The 25,767-nt window shown below is 47.6% G+C and overlaps 1 long non-coding RNA gene and 1 pseudogene across 1 annotated transcript; one reads left to right on the top strand and one right to left on the bottom strand.

Annotated features, from left to right (window-relative positions):
- The first annotated feature begins 17,152 nt into the window (after window positions 1–17,152).
- Window positions 17,153–25,358, top strand: LOC123395603 (annotated as a pseudogene).
- Window positions 18,286–20,638, bottom strand: LOC123395604. Its single transcript, XR_006609792.1, has 2 exons — window positions 19,932–20,638; window positions 18,286–19,749 (listed from the first exon to the last, which is right to left on the bottom strand). It is a non-coding gene; the product is annotated as an uncharacterized LOC123395604 (long non-coding RNA).
- Window positions 25,359–25,767: the final 409 nt, after the last annotated feature.

Here is a 25,767-nt window from a genome sequence, read left to right as displayed (position 1 = left end):
GCGGCCTCCTTCTCCTGCTCTTCCAAGCGTGCCTGCTTCTTGCCTAGGCGATTCGCCTCCTGGGACAGCTCTCCCTCCCGGGTGGCAAGCTTGGCCTCGCGGGCCTCAAGTCCCTCCTCCTGCAGGCGATGCTGCTCGACTAGCTTGGCCTCCACCTCTTCACAGCGTTTGGCGGCCGCCTTGGCTTCCTTCAGCGCCTCCTCACACGTAGCTCGGCGACCTTGGCCTCCCTCTCGCCCTTCCCCATCTCGACTGCGACATTGCCCAGGGCAGTGAAGGTCGCGTTCAGGACACCCTGGGTGAATACCGAGGTCCCCTAGACCTCCTCCTCAAGAGCCTACAATGTTGTCGCAGGCGGTGTCGTCGTGGAGGCAGTGTCACGAGGAATAGGGGGCTTCGAAGGCTGCCTGGTGGTTGCAGGCATTGGTGAATCGGCAGGCTGAGGGCCCTCGAGAGCCTGCCCCTCTAGCAACGGCGTCACCACGGCCGCCTCAGGGCGCTTCGGGGGCTCGGGGGCGCGATCATCAAGGCCTGGGAAGTAGTCTTGTGAGCCTTCCCCTCTCCATCGGCAGGCGGCGACGCGTTGGAGAGAGCTGGCGGTGCATCAGGAGTCGCCTTCGGCTTGACGCCCGACTTCTTCCTCCTCGCCCTCGGCGAGACGACATCCCTGGACATCAGGCAAAATAGGGAATCAGCCAAGCGCGGACTTTGGATGCACATAGCATGCCAAGACAAGTGACTCACTCTTCGGGGTCAACCCACCTCTTCCTCTTCGCCGCCCCTGCACCGGCGGGAGCAACAGGACCCCCCACGGAGGGGGCGAGCCCGGCGCCTCAGGTTTTCCACCAACGGAGGCGGGATGCGCCAAGGATACGCAGCCTCGCACTTTTGGGAGAGGGCATGCACGCAGACCGCGTAGCACGCGGGGTCGATGCGGCCCCCCTGGAGGTCCTGATCGGGCGTGAGGGGACCCCCGCAGAGACCTCACCAGCGGCATCATCATATGTGAGCTCGCGCAGAAGGACGCCTGTGACGGGAGGGGCGCGCTCGCCGGGCAGTCGTCGATGGTCTTCTTCGAATCCCCCTCACCGGTGTTATCGCCCGATCACACCTCCACCGAACCAGAGCCCGCGGCTAGGAGGAGCCCATGCTCATCAAAGATAGGCAGCCCGACGATCACGTCGGCCCGGTTGTCCAGAAGGTATAGCGGGCCCAGTGCCTCACGCAGGTCATCAGGGTCGCTACCTAGCAAGATCGCCACGACCCTGCTCAGCTCATCAGTGGGGAGGTCCTGGGACCAGATCCTGAGCTCGTCGTCACCAGCACGGTAGTCCCACAGGGGCCTGGAGCGGGCCTGAAGGGGTGCGAGGCACTGCGCCAAGAACTCCTTCACTATCATCCCACCGGCCAGCCTCTTGGCGTTGATGTCGCGGGAGAGGAACTCCAGGACGGGCGCGACCCGAGGGTCAGAAAGATTCGTCGAGCTCCACACGGAAGTCTTCTCCAGCAACCCCTTCGACTCCTCCAGTCGAGGGTTGGCGTCCTTGAGGCTCATAAGAACCTAACATTGCCTGAAGTTTTCCACCTTCTTCCCAACCTTCAGGAGCAGTTTGCCGCTCTGGGCCGCCACAAAGGAGACGGATGCCGACAAATGGGCGTTGTCATGCACGCGCAGGCTGAAGAAGTGGCGAAAGAGAGCCACTGAAGGCTGCACACATATGAAAGCCTCGCAGTAGAAAGCGAAGACGAACAAGAGCAAGACGGATTTGGGCTGGAGGTGAAGAACCTGGATCCCGTAGTGGTTCAAGATGGCGGTAAAGAACGAGGAGAAAGGCGACACCAGCCCGGTGAAGACGCTGTGGAGGAAGAAGGGGTACACCGCCTTTGACGCGGCCTCGTCCTCTATGGTGCTAGGCCAGATCGGGGTCCGCCCGTACTCGTTGGACTCCACCACAGTCCATGGAAGCACGGGGACGAGATCCACATCCTTGGAAAGGACGCACTCCATGAGCGGAGGAGCTGGGGCTGGACCTTGCACCTCTGGTTGCTGCTTGCCGGCGGGTGCCATCGTTGGACTGGCGAAGGAGCGGCACGACGTTGGATCTGGGGGATGTCGGTTGGAGTTGAAGACCAAGGAGGAATAGCGAGTATGGGAGAAGGAAAGCAATAATGCACTGACGCAACAAGCAAAACTCCTAATAACTCGGGCAGAGACAGAAGACAAGGAAGACTCAACGCCAGCCGCATGACGCGCACCGGCCTAGCCCACAGGCATCTAGGGCCCGCGGCATCTCAGGTCGCCCCAAGGCTTCACCCAGAAGCCAACCCGAGCGCATCGTGGGCCTGGGGGCTACTATCGGCGTTCTGGGAATGGGGTACCCAGACCTGGATACATGTGGCCCAGGGCCGCCCACTTCATCAAGCAAACCAACAGGCTCGACACTACTCAAGGCAAGGCCCTCGTGGGGGTCCAAGCCTCACGAGGAGGAACGGCATCAAGACCCGCAGGGGGGCCTCCTAAGGACCCCTCCGGAGCGACGAATATTCCGAGGCGAGGCCCGGCCTCAGGAGTCAATGATGACACGAGGGAAGGACATGCGAGCAGTGGACCGCAGAGCGAAGGAGTTTCCCCTTTAGTGCAAAGGGGGCAAGGACGTACAAGGTTTCCAAAGGCATCTTCCAAAGGTTTCCCTTTCTGGTGCAACAAGGCCGTCGCCGCCCGCCAGCAGGACAGACGTCATCCCCGGGCCCGTCCCTGCAGCGTGGGCAGCCACTTTGTAGGCGAGGACTACCTTTGGGTAGGGGAGCATGTTCCCCTGTTCCCCTTCAAAATTGGTCGATGTGGGATCCCTTCCTGCCGAAACGATAAGGGAAGAGGACCGGGGCCGCCACTATATATATAGGATAGGTTACTTCATAGAGGAGGAAACCATTCATTCACCCACTAGCACCACGCAAGCTCACCCAGCCTCCGGAGGCGCCCAAGCACTGTACTAGTTCATCCACCAACCTCCACGAGAGGCAATCCACCAAAGCAGGAGTAGGGTTTTACGGTTCACAGCGGCCCGAACCTGGGTAAACTGTTGTGTTTTGTGTTTCCTTCACCATCGAGTGAGTCTCCTGCCATCCCAAGCGAGTAGCAAGCTAGGTGAGGCGAATCAGTGAGAGATCTTTGTACACACCCGTGAGTTCGAATCCTTAGGTTTTTGCGGATCCCGATATCCGACAACATCTCCATGGACTGTTGTGAATATCTAGGTAAAATTCTTAGTCCAAGAGACAATGTATGTTGTCATGAATTATCAAAATCACCAAGGGAGCATATGTGCTTTCAGCGACTACCAACGAAGCTCGATTGATGCATTGCATCACACCCGTCGGATTTTGCATCGCTAATTGCAGCAGTGCATGCTTGGGTTAGTCATGCTAATGATGGAGAGAGTGAGGATAACCGGATGTTAGAAATGAAGACGAAATCTGAGAGAAAAGCGGTTGCACGCGGGCTAGCACAAATGGATAAAAGGATGAGGTTGACCGTTTGTGGGGCTCAGAAAAGCTTGACGAACCAGTTAGAGGCGAGGGCGCGCGCGAGAGACAAGCGCCACACGATCTAGCTGGATCGGGTGGCCCACGACGCGGTTGATTATGCAAAAAAATCAGCCGGTTGAAAACAATACTTTTCCCAAAAAATAAACAAAACACATGTCCGTTTTGATCGGAGTTGCTCTAAGCGAGAGGCTGTTTTTGGTTGGACTTTTAGAACCAACTTTTGGCTTTTGAAACCTATAAGTTAACCAAAGGGCTAAAGTGAGAAGCTGAAATTGCAAAAGTTACAGCTTCTCCATAGTGCAATTGCCAGAGCCGGGCAGCCCCAACTTCAGGATAGCATTTTAGCTGTCATCTTGAAGCTGTGACTTATTTACCCACGAGTGCCACTCCCAAGTCATACCGCTTCATTCCTTTTCTCTCCCTCACATGTAGAAAACGAAGATGAACAACTCAAGACGTGCGCGAGCCTAGGGTTTGGCTGCCGGCTCCCCGCCTCTATGGCCGCCGCCTCCCACCGCGGCTCCCTCCGGCGACCCTCCAGGCCCTACGTACCGGCCCTTCTCCTTCCTCCATCCTCCCTCCTCCCTTCCTCGTGCCTTCTCCTTCCTTCCTCCCACCTTCCTCCTCCCGCGGTGGTGGTCCAGCCGGCGGTCCGGCAGCACCGGTGCCGACGCCAGCGCACCAACCCTTCTCCTCCTTCCTCATTCCTCCCAACCCCTCCTTCCTCTCACGAGCCCCTACACCCCCTCTTCCCGCCAGTGCAAGTTCGAATGTACGGCGCTTCCGGGGCCGACGCACTTGTCCCCTTCCTCCACCCTTCTCCCTCAATCTCCCCATCCCTCATCCCCATCCATTCTTCTTTTTTTTCAAAATTTTCTTTCTCTGATAATGTTTATTTTTTCTGTTTTTTGATTTGTTGATTAATGTTCATGTATTTTCTGTTTTTTTTCAAATGTACACACTACTTTACGGTTAACTAAAACATCTAAACATATTCACCCAGGCCTTAGGGGCATTATATATAATTCACAGTTTCAGGCTGCAAGTGGGACGTTTTGCGGGAGACCACCTGCACGCCCACATCTGCCGTTTAGTATAAGTGGGAAGCCTGCATATGGCCCACATAATTTTTCGTGGGATAAGTGGGCTTCCACATCCCACATAACCCTTATGTAAATCACATGCTTAAACTTATATTTTCTGTTTTGCAATGGACATGGAAGGAGCAGACAAGTTCAGACTTTATTATCAGGTGAAGAATCTACAGAGTTCGTACTGCAAATTACGTTTTTCTTGTAGTACCTTTGTTTATCTAGGAGTGGTAATCCTTGTTGGAATTATGCCCTAGAGGCAATAATAAATATAGTTATTATTATAATTCCTGTATCAAAATAATCGTTTATTATCCATGCTATAATTGTATTGAATGAAGACTTATATACATGTGTGGATACATAGACAAAACACTATCCCTAGCAAGCCTCTAGTTGGCTAGCCAGTTGATCAAAGATAGTCAGGGTCTTCTGATTATATACAAGGTGTTGTTGCTTGATAACTGGATCACGTCATTAGGAGAATCACGTGATGGACTAGACCCAAACTAATAGACGTAGCATGTTGATCGTGTCATTTTGTTGCTACTGTCTTCTGCGTGTCAAGTATTTGTTCCTATGACCATGAGATCATATAACTCACTGACACCGGAGGAATGCTTTGTGTGTATCAAACGTCGCAACGTAACTGGGTGACTATAAAGATGCTCTACATGTATCTCTGAAGGTGTTCGTTGAGTTAGTATGGATCAAGACTGGGATTTGTCACTCCGTGTGACGGAGAGGTATCTCGGGGCCCACTCGGTAATACAACATCACACACAAGCCTTGCAAGCAATGTGACTTAGTGTAAGTTGCGGGATCTTGTATTGCGGAACGAGTAAAGAGACTTGCCGGTAAACGAGATTGAAATAGGTATGCGGATACTGACGATCGAATCTCGAGCAAGTAACATACCGAAGGACAAAGGGAATAACATACGGGATTATATGAATCCTTGGCACTGAGGTTCAAACGATAAGATCTTCGTAGAATATGTGGGATCCAATATGGGCATCCAGGTCCCGCTATTGGATATTGACCGAGGAGTCACTCGGGTCATGTCTACATAGTTCTCGAACCCGCAGGGTCTGCACACTTAAGGATCGACGTTGTTTTATGCGTATTTGAGTTATATGGTTGGTTACCGAATGTTGTTCGGAGTCCTGGATGAGATCACGGACGTCAAGAGGGTTTCCGGAATGGTCCGTAAACAAAGATTGACATATAGGATGACCTCATTTGATTACCGGAAGGATTTCGTAGTTACCGGGAATGTACCGGGAATGACGAATGGGTTCCGGGTGTTCACCGGGGGGGCAACCCACCCCGGGGAAGCCCATAGGCCTTGGGGGTTGCGCACCAGCCCTTGATGGGCTGGTGGGACAGCCCAAGAAGGCCCTATGCGCCAAGGATAGAAAATCAAAGAGAAAAGAAAAAAAAGGAGCTGGGAAAGGAGAGAAGGACTCCACTTTCCAATCCTAGTTGGACTAGGATTGGAGGAGGACTCCTCCTCCCCTTGGTGCGCAGCCCTTGGGGCTCCCTGAGCCTCAAGGCAAGCCTCCCCTCCCTCCTCCTATATATATGGAGCAATTAGGGCTGATTTGAGACAACTTTTCAAAGGCAGCCCGACCACATACCTCCACGGTTTTACCTCTAGATCGCGTTTCTGCGGAGCTCGGGCGGAGCCCTGCCGAGATTAGATCACCACCAACCTCCGGAGCGCCGTCACGCTGCCGGAGAACTCATCTACCTCTCCGTCTCTCTTGCTGGATCAAGAAGGCCGAGATCATCGTCGAGTTGTACGTGTGCTGAACGCGGGTTCCGTCCGTTCGGCACTAGATCGTGGGACGGATCGCGGGACGGTTCGTGGGACGGTTCGCGGGGCGGATCGAGGGACGTGAGGACGTTCCACTACATCAACCGCGTTCACTAACGCTTCTGCTGTGCGATCTACAAGGGTACGTAGATCGGAAATCCCCTCTCATAGATGAACATCACCATGATAGGTTTTCGTGCGCGTAGGAAAATTTTTGTTTCCCATGCGACGTTCCCCAACAGTGGCATCATGAGCTAGGTTCATGCGTAGATGTCTTCTCGAGTAGAACACAAAAGTTTTTGTGGGCGGTGATGTGCATTTTGCTGCCCTCCTTAGTCTTTTCTTGATTCCGCGGTATTGTTGGATTGAAGCGGCTTGGACCGACATTACTCGTACGCTTACGAGAGACTGGTTTCATCGCTACGAGTAACCCCGTTGCTCAAAGATGACTGGCAAGTGTCGGTTTCTCCAACTTTAGTTGAATCGGATTTGACCGAGGAGGTCCTTGGATAAGGTTAAATAGCAATTCATATATCTCCGTTGTGGTGTTTGCGCAAGTAAGATGCGATCCTACTAGATACCCATGGTCACCACGTAAAACATGCAACAAGAAAATTAGAGGACGTCTAACATGTTTTTGCAGGATATGCTTGTGATATGATATGGCCAACGATGTGATGTGATATATTGGATGTATGACATGATCATGTTGTAATAGATAATATCGACTTGCATGTCGATGGTACGGCAACCGGCAGGAGCCATAGGGTTGTCTTTAAACTAACGTGTGTGCTTGCAGATGCATTTACTATTTTGCTAGGATGTAGCGTTAGTAGTAATAGCATGAGTAGCACGACAACCCCGATGGCGACACGTTGATGGAGATCATGGTGTGGCGCCGGTGACAAGAAGATCGTGCCGGTGCTTTGGTGATGGAGATCAAGGAGCACGTGATGATGGCCATATCATGTCACTTATGAATTGCATGTGATGTTAATCCTTTTATGCACCTTATTTTGCTTAGAACGACGGTAGCATTATGAGGTGATCTCTCACTAAAATTTCAAGACGAAATTGTGTTCTCCCCGACTGTGCACCGTTGCTACAGTTCGTCGTTTCAAGACACCACGTGATGATCGGGTGTGATAGACTCAACGTTCACATACAACGGGTGCAAAACAGTTGCACACGCGGAACACTCGGGTTAAGCTTGACGAGCCTAGCATGTGCAGACATGGCCTCGGAACACATGAGACCGAAAGGTCGATCATGAATCATATAGTTGATATGATTAGCATAGGAATGCTTACCACTGAAACTATACTCAACTCACATGATGATCGGACTTGAGCTAGTGTAAGTGGGTCATGAACCACTCAAATGACTAGAGGGATGTACTTTTTGAGTGGGAGTTTAGCAAGTAATTTGATTAAGTTAAACTCTAATTATATTGAACATAGTCTAAGTCCACTTTGAATATATTTGTGTTGTAGATCATGGCTCACGCGACAGTCACCCTGAATTTTAATACGTTCCTAGAGAAAGCTAAGTTGAAAGATGATGGAAGCAACTTTGTAGACTGGGCTCGTAATCTTAAGTTGATCCTACAAGCTGGGAAGAAGGATTATGTCCTTAATGTTGCGCTAGGAGATGAACCACCCGCTACGGCTGACCAGGATGCTAAGAACGCTTGGTTAACACGTAAGGAGGACTACTCAGTAGTTCAATGTGCAGTCTTGTATGGCTTAGAACCGGGACTTCAACGTCGCTTTGAGCGTCATGGAGCATATGAGATGTTCCAGGAGTTGAAGTTTATCTTTCAGAAGAACTCCCGGATCGAGAGGTATGAGACCTCCGATAAATTCTATGCTTGCAAGATGGAGGAGAATTCGTCTGTCAGTGAACATGTGCTCAAAATGTCTGGGTACTCAAACCGTCTAGCTGAGCTGGGGATTGAACTCCTGCAAGAGGCTATCACTGGCAGAATTCTTCAATCACTGCCGCCAAGCTATAAGGGCTTTGTGTTGAACTACAACATGCAAGGGATGAACAAGTCACCCGACGAGTTGTTTGCGATGCTGAAAGTCACAGAGTCTGAACTCCGTAAAGAGCATCAAGTGTTGATGGTGAATAAGACCACTAGTTTCAAGAGAAACAGCAAAGGCAAGAAGGGTAATTCAAAGAAAAGCGGCAAGCCTGTTGCCAATCCGACGAAGAAACCCAAAGCTGGACCTAAGCCTGAAACAGAGTGCTACTATTGCAAGGGTATGGGTCACTGGAAGCGCAACTGCCCCAAGTATCTGGCTGATAAGAAGGCGGCCAAAGAAAAATCAGGTATATTTGATATACATGTTATTGATGTGTACTTAACCGGCTCTCGTAGTAGTGCCTGGGTATTCAATACCGGTTCTGTTGCTCATGTTTGCAACTCAAAACAGGAACTGCGGAATAGGCAAAGGCTGGCGAAAGATGAAGTGACGATGCGCGTAGGAAATGGTTACAAGGTTGATGCAATCGCCGTCGGCACAGTTTCACTTCAGTTACCATCAGGATTAGTTATGAACTTGAATAATTGTTATTTAGTGTCTGCGTTGAGCATGAACATTATATCTGGATCTTGTTTATTGCGAGACGGTTACTCTTTTAAGTAAGAGAATAATGGTTGTTCTATTTCTATGAGTAACATCTTTTATGGTCATGCACCCAATGTGAGAGGATTGTTCATATTGAATCTTGATAGTGATACACATATACATAACATTGAGACCAAAAGAGTTAGAGTTCACAATGATAGCGCCATGTTTTTGTGGCACTGTCGCTTAGGTCATATTGGTGTAAAGCGCATGAAGAAACTCCATACCGATGGACTTTTGGAGTCACTTGACTTTGATTCACTTGACACGTGTGAACCATGCCTCATGGGCAAGATGACTAAAACTCCGTTCTCCGGAACAATGGAGCGTGCCAGTGACTTGTTGGAAATCATACATACCGATGTGTGCGGTCCGATGAGCGTGGAGGCACGCGGCGGATATCGTTATTTTCTCACCTTCACTGACGATTTGAGTAGATATGGTTATGTCTACTTAATGAAGCACAAGTCTGAAACATTTGAAAAGTTCAAGCAATTTCAGAGTGAAGTTGAAAATCATCGTAACAAGAAGATCAAGTTCCTACGGTCTGATCGTGGGGGTGAATATCTGAGTTTCGAGTTTGGTGCTCACTTAAGACAATGTGGAATTGTTTCACAGTTGACACCGCCTGGAACACCACAGCGTAATGGTGTGTCCAAACGTCGTAATCGTACTTTATTAGAGATGGTGCGATCTATGATGTCTCTTACCCATTTGCCGTTATCGTTTTGGGGTTATGCATTAGACACAGCTGCATTCACTTTAAATAGGGCACCATCAAAATCCGTTGAGACGACACCATACGAACTGTGGTATGGCAAAAGGCCAAAGTTGTCGTTTCTTAAAGTTTGGGGATGTGATGCTTATGTCAAAAAGCTTCAGCCTGAAAAGCTGGAACCCAAAGTGGAAAAGTGCATCTTCATAGGTTACCCAAAAGAGACAGTTGGGTACACCTTCTATCTCAAATCCGAGGGCAAAGTGTTTGTTGCTAAAAATGGAGCTTTTCTCGAAAAGGAGTTTCTCTCGAGCGAATTGAGTGGGAGGAAGATAGAACTTGATGAGGTTGTCGAACCTCTCATCCCTCTGGATGGTCGCGCAGGGCAAGGGGAAACCCTTGTCGTTGCGACGTCGGTTGAGGAGGAAGTTAATGATGATGATCATGAAACTCCGGTTCAAGTTCCTATCGAACCACGCAGGTCGACGAGACCACGTGCTGCTCCAGAGTGGTACGGTAATCCCGTTTTGTCAATCATGTTGTTAGACAACAATGAACCTGCAAATTATGAAGAAGCAATAGTGGGCCCAGATTCCAATAAATGGCTGGAGGCCATGAAGTCCGAGATAGGATCCATGTATGAAACCAAAGTATGGACTTTGGAAGTACTACCTGAGGGCCGCAAGGCTATTCAGAACAAATGGATCTTTAAGAAGAAGACGGACGCTGACGGCAATGTGACCGTTTATAAAGCTCGACTTGTGGCAAAGGGTTTTTCACAAGTTCAAGGAGTTGACTACGATGAGACATTCTCACCCGTAGTGATGCTTAAGTCCGTCAGAATCATGTTAGAAATAGCTACATTTTTCGATTATGAAATCTGGCAGATGGATGTCAAAACAGCGTTCCTTAACGGTTTCCTTAAGGAAGAGTTGTAAATGATGCAACCCGAAGGTTTTGTCGATCCTAAGAATGCTAACAAGGTGTGCAAGCTCCAGCGATCCATTTATGGACTGGTGCAAGCATCTCGGAGTTGGAACAAACGCTTTGATGAGGTGATCAAAGCATTTGGGTTCATACAAGTGGTTGGAGAATCTTGTATTTACAAGAAAGTGAGTGGGAGCTCTGTGGCGTTTCTAATATTATATGTGGATGACATATTGCTGATTGGAAACAACGCAGAGTTTTTGGAGAGCATAAAGGATTACTTGAATAAAAGTTTCTCTATGAAGGACCTAGGAGAAGCTGCTTACATTCTAGGCATTAAGATCTACAGGGATAGATCGAAACGCCTGATAGGACTTTCACAAAGCACATACCTTGATAAAGTTTTGAAGAGGTTCAAAATGGAACAGTCCAAGAAAGGGTTCTTGCCAGTTTTACAAGGTACGAGATTGAGTAAGACTCAGTGCCCAGCAACTGATAAAGATAGAGAGCATATGAGCACCGTCCCCTATGCTTCAGCCATAGGATCTATCATGTATGCAATGTTGTGCACTAGACCGGACGTTAGCCTGGCCATAAGTATGGCACGCAGGTTCCAGAGTAATCCAGGAGTGGATCACTGGACGGCGGTCAAGAATATCCTGAAGTACCTGAAAAGGACTAAGGAGATGTTTCTCGTGTATGGAGGTGACGAAGAGCTCGCCGTAAAGGGTTACGTCGATGCAAGCTTTGACACAAATCCGGACGACTCTAAGTCGCAGACCAGATACGTATTTATTCTTAATGGGGGTGCAGTGAGCTGGTGCAGTTCCAAGCAAAGCGTCGTAGTTGATTCTACATGTGAAGCGGAGTACATGGCTGCCTTGGAGGCGGCTAAGGAGGGTGTCTGGATGAAGCAGTTCATGACGGATCTTGGAGTGGTGTCAAGCGCACTGAATCCAATAACCTTGTTCTGTGAGAACACGGGTGCCATTGCCTTAGCAAAGGAACCACGGTTTCACAAGAAGACCAGACACATCAAACGACGCTTCAACCTCATCCGCGACTACGTTGAAGGGGAGGACGTAAATATATGCAAAGTGCACACGGATCTGACTGTAGCAGACCCGCTGACTAAACCTCTTCCACGGGCAAAGCATGATCAACACGAGAACTGTATGGGTGTTAGATTTATTACAATGTAATTCGCATGATGATGTGAGGGCTAGATTATTGACTCTAGTGCAAGTGGGAGACTGTTGGAATTATGCCCTAGAGGCAATAATAAATATAGTTATTATTATAATTCCTTTATCAAGATAATCGTTTATTATCCATGCTATAATTGTATTGAATGAAGACTTATATACATGTGTGGATACATAGACAAAACACTGTCCCTAGCAAGCCTCTAGTTGGCTAGCCAGTTGATCAAAGATAGTCAGGGTCTTCTGATTATATACAAGGTGTTGTTGCTTGATAACTGGATCACGTCATTAGGAGAATCACGTGATGGACTAGACCCAAACTAATAGACGTAGCATGTTGATCGTGTCATTTTGTTGCTACTGTCTTCTGCGTGTCAAGTATTTGTTCCTATGACCATGAGATCATATAACTCACTGACACCGGAGGAATGCTTTGTGTGTATCAAACGTCGCAACGTAACTGGGTGACTATAAAGATGCTCTACAGGTATCTCTGAAGGTGTTCGTTGAGTTAGTATGGATCGAGACTGGGATTTGTCACTCCGTGTGACGGAGAGGTATCTCGGGGCCCACTCGGTAATACAACATCACACACAAGCCTTGCAAGCAATGTGACTTAGTGTAAGTTGCGGGATCTTGTATTGCGGAACGAGTAAAGAGACTTGCCGGTAAACGAGATTGAAATAGGTATGCGGATACTGACGATCGAATCTCGAGCAAGTAACATACCGAAGGACAAAGGGAATAACATACGGGATTATATGAATCCTTGGCACTGAGGTTCAAACGATAAGATCTTCGTAGAATATGTGGGATCCAATATGGGCATCCAGGTCCCGCTATTGGATATTGACCGAGGAGTCACTCGGGTCATGTCTACATAGTTCTCGAACCCGCAGGGTCTGCACACTTAAGGTTCGACGTTGTTTTATGCGTATTTGAGTTATATGGTTGGTTACCGAATGTTGTTCGGAGTCTTGGATGAGATCACGGACGTCAAGAGGGTTTCCGGAATGGTCCGGAAACAAAGATTGACATATAGGATGACCTCATTTGATTACCGGAAGGATTTCGTAGTTACCGGGAATGTACCGGGAATGACGAATGGGTTCCGGGTGTTCACCGGGGGGGGCAACCCACCCCGGGGAAGCCCATAGGCCTTGGGGGTTGCGCACCAGCCCTTGATGGGCTGGTGGGACAGCCCAAGAAGGCCCTATGCGCCAAGGATAGAAAATCAAAGAGAAAAGAAAAAAAAGGAGTTGGGAAAGGAGAGAAGGACTCCACTTTCCAATCCTAGTTGGACTAGGATTGGAGGAGGACTCCTCCTCCCCTTGGTGCGCAGCCCTTGGGGCTCCTTGAGCCTCAAGGCAAGCCTCCCCTCCCTCCTCCTATATATATGGAGCAATTAGGGCTGATTTGAGACAACTTTTCAAAGGCAGCCCGACCACATACCTCCACGGTTTTACCTCTAGATCGCGTTTCTGCGGAGCTCGGGCGGAGCCCTGCCGACATTAGATCACCACCAACCTCCGGAGCACCGTCACGCTGCCGGAGAACTCATCTACCTCTCCCTCTCTCTTGCTGGATCAAGAAGGCCGAGATCATCGTCGAGCTGTTTGTGTGTTGAACGCGGGTGCCGTCCGTTCGGCACTAGATTGTGGGACGGATCGCGGGACGGTTCCTGGGACGGTTCGTGGGGCGGATCGAGGGACGTGAGGACGTTCCACTACATCAACCGTGTTCACTAACGCTTCTGCTATGCGATCTACAAGGGTACGTAGATTGGAAATCCCCTCTCGTAGATGAACATTAACATGATAGGTTTTCGTGCGCGTAGGAAAATTTTTGTTTCCCATGCGACGTTCCCCAACAATCTTGTGCCTCTACCATGTCCTCAGTTCTTTAGATTCGCTTCAGTAGAAGAATCACATCTAACATGATCTTCAGAAGTGCCACTGTTATAAGCTCAAAATAAGACATCATTTTCAGAAGTGCCACTGTTATAAGCACAAAATAAGAGATGATTTTCAGAAGTGCCACTGTTATAAGCTCAAAATAAGAGATGCGTAGAGGGCAGTCTGCTTGTTTGCAGCTCATGCTCCTTGAAGCAGCGAGCTTCTTCATCACGTTCTGGAGAGAAGAATAAATCAAGGTTGATTGTGTTGGAGGGGAGAGAAGGATTGGTGGAATAGTTGTTGTAGTGCTTGAGCCTCGTGGGCATATATAGGAGTACATGATCATCTTGGAGTACAAGTCAAGGCAGGAACAAATCCTAGTCTATCTATGCTTTCCTAAACAATCACGTTACTCAACACCCCCCGCAGTCACAACGGTAACGACGCAGATGGTGAGACTGGAGAAGAATCTGATGGTAAGCCGACTGTCATCCCCCACAGTCATAACGGTCGATGCATCGTGGAAGTTGTGGCTGGAGTAGAAACCGACGAGGTTGCTCAAGCAAGGTGGTAGCCCTTTGTGCGTTGGTCGAGGTAGCCGAGAGCGTAGGGTGGTGTAGTCGTGGTCGGGGTAGCCGTGCGAAGAACGCAGTGGTCGATGTCGATTCAGGGTAGCCGGTGTCGAGGAAGACGCCGTGGAGCCACAGGCGCAAGGAGGCGCCGAGTTAGTCATGGGTGCAGTGGTGTCTAAGTAGTGGTGCGCCGGAAAGTAGACGTAGTTGAGACGCGTCACGTCGAGTTTGCCAAGCCCGGGGACACATCATGGACGAAGGCACGCATCGGTGTTGCAAGCACCGCGCATGCGTAGACGGACGATGTCGATGTTGACGATGCGTCGCTCCACGTTTGCCAGGCCTAGGAACACATCGGGGATGAAGGCACACGTCGGTGTTGCCATCACCGAGCATGCGGAGACAGGGACCTACACACAACATGTACGCTATGTCGAGGAGGCTAGCAGAGAAGGACTCGATGACGGTTGCGGCGCAAATCGGCGGGGGCCGATGTTGCCCGCGGTGGTCGGAGTAGATGAAGCGGTCGGGGAAGATGCCGGTGACACTGGCGATGAGCTGGTGCTGGACGAAGATGAAGGAGGTGGACGAGCGGTGCGACTCGGGTGAGCGAGCTTCAGCAGCGCCAAGGAAGAGCGGCGGCGGCGACGACGACTGGTTAGGAGCGCGGCGACAATGCTCGAAGTAGGCGAGGAAGAGCTCGACAACATGACGAAGACCCGCGGAGATGATGGCGTTACCGCATCGAAGGAGACAGCGCGGCGCATACCACATGAAGTTGACGCGCGGGGACGGCAGAGTGGACCACGCCCCGCGGCGCTACGACCCGAAGGGGCGACGAAGCGGCATCGCGCGGGTCGGGGCGACGGCGGAAGACCTTGGGGTGGCGGCGTAGACCGCATGCGGCAACGTGACAGCCCAAAGGGGCGACGCAGCGGCGGTGCGCGGGTCGGTGCAGCCACGGGGACGGCCTCGGGCAGCGACGGGGACCACGTGCCGCCGCACTACAACCCGAAGGGGTGGTGTAGCAGCGGCTCGCAGGTCGAGGCAACCGCGGGGAGAACCACTAGGCGGCGGTGTTGCGGCCTGATGGGGAGACGCAACGGCAACCCGATGCTCGATCGATGGAGGGGCGCGCTTTACTCGGGACAGTCTTCACGGGGCCTGCGGAAGCGCGCGCAACCAACGGGCCAGGTCGGTCGCACGACATAGATGAGGCGGATCGCGGGTGGACGGGTGATCAATCTGATCACACGCGAGGTCGACGACGTCGCTCGGTAGAGGCAGGGTGGCGGCCAGTTCCGGCAGTCGGCGCGACATAGGCGGCCCGAAGCAGCCGTCTTGACGCAGGCGGCGCAACAGTCGGCCCGAGGCGACTGACGCGAGGCAGCCGGCGAGGAAGGAGCCGGAGCCGGCACGACACAGCCGGCCAGAGGCAGCCGATGCGTGACCGGACGAGGCGACGGTGGAGATCGACGGGCAGGCGGCGCGAAAATGGCGGCTGTGATGGGCCGCCGCATGGCGCGAGGCCGTCGGGTCGGGGCGATGGAGGAGTCCCAATCGGAGCAGGGCGATGACGGCCGGCGGAGATCGACGGGCGTGATGGTGCATGAATGGCGGCGTTGAGGGGCCGCCGGGTTTGCGCGAGGCCGTCGGGTCGAAGGAGAAGCCGGGTCGCGCCGATGTCGGAGTAGAGGCGCGGTGGTCGATGGCGGCGGCGGACGACGCAAACCGATCCAAGATCGGAAAACCAAAAAGAAAACGCCGATCAAAGTGACCGGCGGAAGAGAGAAAACCTTAGATCAAGAGATCGGGAAAAGACTCTCTAGGGCACCCGGTCGACACGACCGGTGGACAAACCCTAGGTACGGGCAGCGCGGCCCCCAACGGCGGTCATGGAGGCCGACCGCCCCGGGGGCGGCGCGCGGAGCGGAAGCGGTGGGTGGTGGCTAGGTCTAGAAACTTGCGACAGATACCATGTTGGAGGGGAGAGAAGGATTTATGGAATAGTTGTTGTATTGCTTGAGCCACGTGGGCATATATATATATATATATGAGTACATGATCATCTTGGAGTACAAGTCAAGGCAGGAATAAATCCTAGTCTATCTATGCTTTCCTAAACAATCACGTTACTCAACAGATTGGATGAGGAGGGAGGATACCACAATCGCTGACTCGCATTATCAGGCCACGGATGATATGTGTGATTCAACAAGGTGGGATGAATCTGCTCTGCACAATTTAGAAGAAATTGACTGAAGCGAGAAGATGTAGTAGTTAGAAGACTGAACTGCACCTGTACATGTCGGAGGTTGACGACGACATCGCGTCGTCCATGGTGGAGTTTAATAGCAGCGCTGGACGACCATGGTGAAGGTACACGATGGCGACACGGCCATGCGGCATATGTCATAATCGGCTAATCTACATGACTGAGTTAAGAAGGATGTGGGTTTGACGCGGACGCCGCGGGATAACCCACATAATCTGCATGTCTCGGTGCTCTAACCGTGGGTGTCCACGAACAAAAATTATGTGGGTTTGGAAGTGGGCACCGCGGACATCCCGCATCCACTTGCAGCCTGATCACAGCTAAATCTATTGTTTCACAGTCGTTTTAACCAAACAGGTTTCAGCTTTTTTATAATATTTTTTTACAACAGCTTTTCGACAACAGCCTTTTAAGAATCTGGAGCTCAACAGCCTGAGATCCAGCATCAGGGCTTTCCTAAAAGAGAAAAAAGGGAAATATCCAATGGTGTACTGGCAAAATCCGACAATCCATGGGCGTAGAGAAGACGAGAGAATTCCGTTCGTTCACGCAAGGCAAGCAACCGGCCGACCGCCCGTCGCCCGCCATCTCCATCGTCCTCCCCACGGTACTCCGATTCCAAGTTCCATATCCGCCCCTGCATGGCCTGAATCGCTATCCCTCCACGCCTCGCTTAGTGAGCTCTTTCTTGCCGTACATACATGTCGATGAGCTACTCGCCGGCGGTCGCCGTCGCGTCTGCGGCCGTGGTAGCGTTGGCTCTCGCTAACCGCGTGCTCTATAAGCTCGCGCTGGTGCCCCTCAAGTCCTACCCCTTCTTCCTCACCCAGCTCACCACGTTCGGGTAAGCCTTTTTTGTACGGCCGAGGTGTTCGACGAAATGCGCACCAGTTTTTGGGCTCTTACTTCTTGTATGTGCGGTTTGAACGTTGCAGGTACGTCGTCGTGTACTTTTCAATACTCTATGCGAGGTACCGCGCAAGGGTGGTGACGCGGGACATGCTGGCACTGCCAAAGATCCGGTTCGCTGTCATCGGCTTGCTGGAGGCTCTTGGGGTCGCGCGGGAATGTCTGCGGGGGGTATATTTTGCATCTTCTTCTGGTCATCGGATGCTCTTAGTGTGATGCATGTATATCCAATTCATACTGTGTCTTTCTTGTAAATATTTGTGCTAATTGATTGTTTCTCGTGGAACTTCCAGCTATGTTGCCCGGCCCTGCTATTCCTATACTGTCTCAGGTATGAGGTTTTGTTGATTTTCAGCTGTGCCATATTCTTTAATAGTGTTTTCACATACTTCCTGCATCATTCTCCAGACAAAAACATATTACCTGCATGCCCTTTTATCTCTGCCATCATTAATGGTTTCAGATATTTCCTTTTGTACTAGGTAATTGCCTATGCATTGCAACAGGGGCATACATATTCTAATGCTTAAGCATCAGTCACTTACATATATATTTAGAATCATCATGCACATAGATGGTATTGTGAACATTTTTTATACCATTCTTCTTTTTCTTCTTCTTCTCTCCACCTCCCTGATCGACACTCTGCCACCCTGAGTGGTGCATCTGATTCACAATCAATGCTGATGCAAACATGTAGCCAATGGACAAACATGTAAGTGACCAGAAAACAACTGATCTTGGAGCATTTACAGCGTACTTAGTACAAACTACCAACAATATCACATCATATGCTTTAAATATCTAAAAAACAAAGAGAAAGAAATTAAAAAAAATGCAACAACAGCATCAAATCTTGCTGAAATAGTCCACTAAGAGGTATTACATTCTCTCAAACAAATTTCAGTAATGTAGGAGCTACCGAGCTAGCGTAAATAATTTAGTGTTACTGTCAACTTATGCTCATGATTAGGTAACGATTACCACTCCGTGTGTTATTGCCTCATAAACATTACAAGCATAAAAACCAGAAGTCTTCTCCCCATCATCTGACCATTGAGCAAGCCTGCATTCTTATATCACTGAGCTTCAGCTATGGACATGAGGTAACATTCATTGGCAAAAAAATTATAAGCTTCATCTATGAGCATGGGAGAAGTCATTTAAAAAACACCCTTCCGGCTAATTAATCCATCAAAGGGACCTACCTAGACCTACCCATGATGCCATGAAGTCCCTATAGAATCAAGAACCAACCTTACTGCCAATCTCATCAATCAAAGGAAATTACCAATGCAGTGCAGGAGCGATTCTACTATAAAGTTAGTGCTAAGTAAGGGTCAAGGTTAATATATGATTTTTATTTTGAATTAACACGAATAAAGGATTGATCTAACTCAAACCTACCTATGTTTGTATGAACCTCAGTTATGCTCTCTTCCTGATTTTTCTATACACATAGATCTTCATAACTGATGTGCAATTCTTGTCCCATGAATTCAAATTGACAAGATAATTAGTAGAACAACCAAGAAGACTTGTCATGAAATAAAACCATATTTGCAGTTGATGTATGAGTTCAGAAGTGTATCAAATCCTGCAAGTTTAAGTACATAGTGCATTGGATTTTCTCCTAACCCCGCTACATCCCGTGTCAAAGTTTCAACTGCATTAATTTGATAGGCAAATATGAATCCCTAAAGAGGAGTAAATTCCCACTATTTCCAGCAAAATATTTATATATGGTAAGACACAATTCTCTAACAGAATGACAGAACTGAAAATGGCTTCTTGTTCACTATAGAACTACATACAAAATGAGTAGTTAATTCCGGACAAGATTACTAATGTGCACTAATCGTGTTGCACGCTTAGTATGGACATAAAAATCTAGATTAGTTACCCATACATTCACAGAAAACTCCTCAAAATCTGTGCAGAACAAAACGCACACGCACACTTAATCCGGGCGTATTTTGAATTACCAAGCTGTGCATACCCTATATTGAGCTGAAAGCAAAAGCTATGAATTACCAATCTGAATGTTTAATCTGGACGTGGTCTACAAATGTGCACTTTCAGGAAGCCAAAAGCAAGTAGGAGTTGGAACGCACGCGCATGCTTAATCTGTACCATTTGTTGGGCAAGAATCAATCAACCTACACAACCCAACAAAAATTCGTTAGCAAGTATTCACCCATTCAGGCTGATACTCCTTTAGTTTGGTCTACTGCCTTCTCTACTGAATGAATACCAATGACCTTTAGGATAGATGTACAAATTTGTGGAGTCACCTTGGTGCAGCAAGATCTGAAGAAACAAATACAGAGTGGAGGCTGACCTTGCTGCTGCAGGCTAGTGTAGATTGAGGAGGCGGTGGCTACGGGCTTGAAGTATGACATCTGGGGAGGATGTTGTCTGGGTCCTTTGGATGTCTGTTGAACCCTGGTCTCCTCTTCCTCCTTTTGATCCCCCCAGATCACACAACACAAGAGCGACGTGGAGACACTTCATTCCACTGGGGCACCTCTTCCTCGTCGCCCCCATGTTGAAGGTGAATACGGCATCCTTGGCTGGGATACACTGACACCGGCTGCGATGAATGCGGGCAGATAGCGCCGTCCTTTAAATAAACGTAGACGTCAACGGCGGTCAGATCTGGAGCAGAGGCGGCGGCAGGTGAGGAGGCCGCAGCCGTCATGGCGCCGATGGAGACAATGGCTTGGCGATGGCGCGTGGACAGAAGGATCGGTGAGACGTCCGTGGGAGGCGGCGCCTACAGGCGGCATCAGGGGAGATCGCGAGGAGGATTGCGAGACGTGCGTGTTGGGTATTACATCGATATGTTTTCTTGTTGGGGCTTTGCCCTTGATGCGGAGCCGACGGGCGATGTTTAGAAAGAAAAACAAATGACTATGTTGTCAAAATAATAGTCTTCTGAATGTTCTCTCCAGTCTTTCCTGGTGTGGCAGCTTATCTTCTCTGTGTTGCTTTTGGGAAAGACCTACTCTCTGAGACAAATCATTGGTTGCTTGCTTGTAACTTCTGGTGTGGTTCTTGCTGTTGCGAGGTATGTCCTTTGAAATATCTGGTACATTTACTGGTACTTGTAGCACAACAAAGTTGTTTCGAGAAAAATCTGCTAGCTATGCACTTATATCTTTCGTAGGCATTCACACTTGTTTGCCGAGAGGAAGGTCATGTGCTATTTTGTACGCTAGGTGGTTTGCCATAATTAATCATCACAATGCCGTTACTGTAGTGGAGCAAATGATGGTCATCTTCTATCTGGAGTCAAGTTAATTTGGCCATTACTGATGGTTATTTCATCGGCATTCCAAGCTGGTGCATCCATTTTGAAGGTTTAGCCACTTAAATCATCACATAACACTCCTTTATAGTTTTGTGACACTTCAGTCAGAAAAATAAATTCTATACTGCAGGAGTCTGTTTTCGTTGATGGTGCAAAGCGCCTTAAGGTTTGCTCTCACACTTTGTTCTCTATGTATGTGCCAGTCCATCTTGTTTCTCAGAAAAATAATTGCAGAACCAAATATCTGTGCAGGGGAAACGACCCGACATCTTCGTGGTTAATTCATTCGGATCTGGATTTCAGGTGATTAATTAGTTATCATAGTTTAGCTGTTTTGCTTAACTTTACTACCATATTTGGAAACCTTAATTTATATCATGTATCATGTTTACCTTCCTTTATTTTTTGTAGGCTCTTTTTGTCTTCCTTCTTCTCCCATTACTTTCTAATTTGAGGGGGATTAAGCTTGCTGAGCTTTCTGGCCATTTAAATGGTGGTGCTGAGTGCTTCTTAAATGTTGGGGAGAGCCCAATGGGTAATGTAACTTTTACCTGAGCTGATGTTTTGATCAAATTATGGATTTAGACATCATGATGTACCTCAAATGCACTGGAATGCCTGTAGTGCACGGTCCACTTTATGATTGGGGGCTTCTGTAGCTCTCTTTGGGCTTTGCTGTGTGGAACTCTTTGAATGGTAAACTGTTAAAATTGAGAAAATTGATTCCATGTTTTCGAAATTTAGGTTGACCATGCGGTTAGATACATAAGGGTTTCATACTAGTATTTGTACTTGTCCATCTATAATTTTCTAGTATTACCTATGTACCTTTATTGCTAATTATGCTGCCATACTTGTTTTGTAGATTGTGGAGGTGCTCCATTCCTACCATTGCTTTTTATATTCGTAAACATGGATTTCAACATCTCGTTGCTTAATTTGGTAAAGATGTCGTCTGCCGTGGTTGCTTCACTTACAGCAACTTCCGCGGGTATTTTCTTGTCTTTTCTCCCCTTGCTCTATTTGTGTTCATTTTTGGTCTACTGTCATTGTATAGACTAAACTGCTTGAGTATCTTCATGACCACTTTGATGTTATCTGTTTTCAATTGCAGTGCCAATATCAATCTACATCATTTCTCTTCCTTTGCCCTACATCCCTCAAGGCGCGGAATTAATGTAGCGACCCGACTCAAAACGAGTCAAGCCTCTGTGTTTCTGTGCCATCCCTGGATCAGTATGCTGGCACACACAGTACATCAATGTATATATCAAAGTGCAATCACATGTAAATAGCGTAAAACTGATATATACCTTAAATATTTCAGGGGAAGCGGTCAAGGAAGTGGAGTCCCAATAAACACCAACGGCAAGTTGAGTGTAGACCGTAACCCTGAATCGTACTCTTACTCGTCGAAGAAAATATCTGCAACATAAGACGTTGCAGCCGTGTAGGTCAGCATATTGAATATGCCGGCAAGTCACATAAGAGAGGGGTGAAAAGTAATCATCTATACTATATGCATATATGGCAGGTGGTGTTATAAGTTTTAGCGTAAAGCAAATTTTCTCCTACAACAAGAGAGGGGGCTAAAAGCAAAATATTACTACGCTGTTGGTTGTTAATGAGATGGTTCCGCCAACCAGTTCTCATACCCATATTGTCAATAATACCCACATCAATATTATTATTTGTGTTGAGAATTTCAGATAACTTCAGTTCCTTTGGCTCAAGTTGTCCATGACCGTGGACACGGCTAATCGATTAGGTTTGAGTACTCTGCAGAGTTTTGCACACGTTCCCCACAAGATTTGATCGCCTCCGTGTATGTCCTCGCACTTCAAGGTGTTTGAAGACCGGATGATCAAAACATGGTCTTTCAACGGGTCCCTCTGAATCCCTGTCGGTGCCCATCCAATCCTACCGTTCTTCTACATCTGCTAGCACCGCCTGTCCAGAGTCGCCGCGTTGTCCAACCAAGCCAGAGCCCATAATGACTTGTGGCTGTGCAGGTAAGCCTTGGGTCTTGAAAATATCCGTCCGTCTCTTTGAGCCTGGGTGAAGCTTTCCGCAGGATGTCATGGCCTCTCCAGCATCCCGGGTCATCCACTGGGTTCTCCAGGGAGCCGATCAACCGTCCTTCACCCAGAGTTGCATTGCGTCCGAGGTCTTGAAAATCTTGTCTTAACCGGTCTTGATTACTTAATCAACCTTGCATCACTCGTGTTATGCACTCAACCGAAATCCCGTCTACTCAAGCATAGCAATATGAAATTTATCGTCCCGGGGCCAAGTATCCGGGTTGTTGTGTGCCTACTACATGATACTACAATCTATACTAAAATTTCCAAGTACCTACTCAGCATGCAATTGGGCATAGGATGGTAGAACTACGATGCATAAAACATAGGTGATAGTATGATCAAAGTGACTTGCTTGGTGATGTTGCCGAAGAAGAATTTTCGTTCTCGGGAAATACGTGATAGAACTATTCGTCACTCTCCGATGAAATCTATATAATCAAACATAATATTCACATAAGCACTCACACTAGCAATCAATTAACAAACAGCAATAAAAGTTGATGCAATCAAAAATTAATAAGAGAGAGCGGATAAAAATCCAAAGGAAGCTTCAAAGAAGCTAGGAAGCCTTCTACTACATCAAACACTATATAGTTTTTGTTCCAACTGAAAATAAAACACTAAAATAGAAAAAATAACAGAAAACAAAATATAAAATAACTAAGATAACAGAAGTAAAATTTACAAAACAATATTATTTTATAAGTATTTTCAAAATAGGAAATCAAACTAGCAATGCAACCAATTCGCAAGTTAGTATAGAACTAGAATTGATTCCATGCAAACAAATAAGAATAAATAAAACAAAATTTTGTTGTTGTTGAAAAGTTACTGGTAAATATCAGAAAACAAAATATAACTTGTCACAATTACAAAAAAACAAATTAAGAACAAATAATACAAAAGAAATAGCAAGAAAACAAAAAAAAGGCTAAAACAGAATCTGTTTTGCTTAAAACCTTAAGTAAAAATATTTAAAAAAAATTGAAATTTAAACTACTGAAAGATATGATCAATAGGAAGCAGCAGCAAAAAGAATCAAATTAAAAGCTGTTTTTAAACTCCCGGAATAAGCAAAACAAGCTTTAATTCAAATCTGATCTAACTCAATTTTTATAAATCCAAACATAGACAAATTACATATCTACGGAAACTACATAAAATTTGTGATCCAATGCAAAAAGAATCACCTAATTCGGAGTTATAGACTAATAGATATGAATTTTTTAAGATTGCAATTTTCTGAAAAAAACTGCAATACGGGATTTCGTGAATCTCACCATGGGTGACAGAGAGGAAGAACTCCGGCGAGGTAGTTGCTCCGGCGAGGTGGAGAGGTCGCCGGCGGGGAGGGGGAACGGCGGAGGGGGTCTCGGAGGCGAGGAAGGGGGCGTCAGGTGCTCCTGGGCGTTCTTCTGTTCGGCTCCTTGCAGGAACAACAATGGTGGGGGTGTCGTGGCCACGGGCAGGGAGAGGAGGATTTCTCTAGGGGAATGGAAAGAGGAGAGATGGGGCGTTCTTATAGTGGTGACGGAAGGCGCCGGGAGGAAGTATAGCTCGCGAATCCCGGAAGTGAGGATTTCTCTCTCCATGGCTAAGGAAGGTCCTCTGCAGGTGAGGAAGGAGATAGAGGAAGAAGAAGATCCTGTTGGGCCAGTTTTTGGAAAGGTCTTAATGGGCCACCGTTTATTTCCATTTAAACACGATTTCTTTCCTTTTTCAAAACTAAGAAACTAAAACGATAAAAGAGAAATCAAATCAATTCGGAATATAGAGTTTCTATATACTAAAATTATCAGAAAAATAAAATCTAAATGATGGGCATTTTTTCCACGGCCAAAATAAAAACTAAAAAAAATGCTTTTCCAAAAAAAATCCCTAAAAGCATTATTTCTTTTTGTTTCCTTGGCTCAAAATACTTCAACAATGCCCCTGGCTCTGGAGTGTCATGTTCCTCCTCTCTTTTCTGTTTGACAGAATATTATTCCCCGGCATTTCTTGAGTGGAGGGAAAATAGAATTTGCAAATTAAAATCGAAGAAAATTCAAATGCCAGCTCCATTCAAATTCTTTATAGTTGAAGAAGTCATGTCATCTTCTCTCATTGCTTTTAAAAGATTGAATTTGAATTCATCGGAGATGGGGAAAGTCATTTTATTCCCTCTCATTCAAAAGTTTTTGAAAAGTTTCAAATTTCACACAAGTTTCAGTCACTCAAGCAAACAAACAGACAATCTAATAATTATTTTAACATTCCAAAATTTGGGATGTTACAATTAAACGCTTCTTTTATCTTAGGTGGTATTGTATTGTTGACATGCCTAATTCTGTATAACCTTCCCCAATCATCTAAAGTGTCAAAGACTGACTAAAACCTTATGACGATTGAGTGTATATTACCACTTCAACCGAAAACCAATTATTGGTTTGGTCCTGAAACTAATGTTAGATTTCTAGGTTGGTGGTATCAGAGTCGATAAGGACTGTTTGTTGGGATGCATGAATACTTGGTATTTCTAATTTGTAACAGAATAGTAGTAGTACGTACATGTAATGTACTCCCTCCGTCCCATAATTCTTGTCGTTGTTTCAGTTCAAATTTGAACTAAAACAACAACAAGAATTGTGGGACCGAGGGAGAAAGTAGCTAGATTTAGTAAGTTGTGTAACCATTTTCTCTCGCCAATGTATGGTGAACCTAAAGAGCACTGCAAAAGCTGCAAGTCATAGTATAGATCTTACCAGTCCTTACCAGTCCTTCCAGTCCATGCTAAATAGTTG

This window comes from Hordeum vulgare, chromosome 5H (genome assembly GCF_904849725.1).
Source record: "Hordeum vulgare subsp. vulgare chromosome 5H, MorexV3_pseudomolecules_assembly, whole genome shotgun sequence".
Classification (NCBI taxonomy): Eukaryota; Viridiplantae; Streptophyta; class Magnoliopsida; order Poales; family Poaceae; genus Hordeum; species Hordeum vulgare.
The sequence above is the reverse complement of the archived record's forward strand: the minus strand, read 5'-3'. Positions and strand labels throughout refer to the sequence as shown.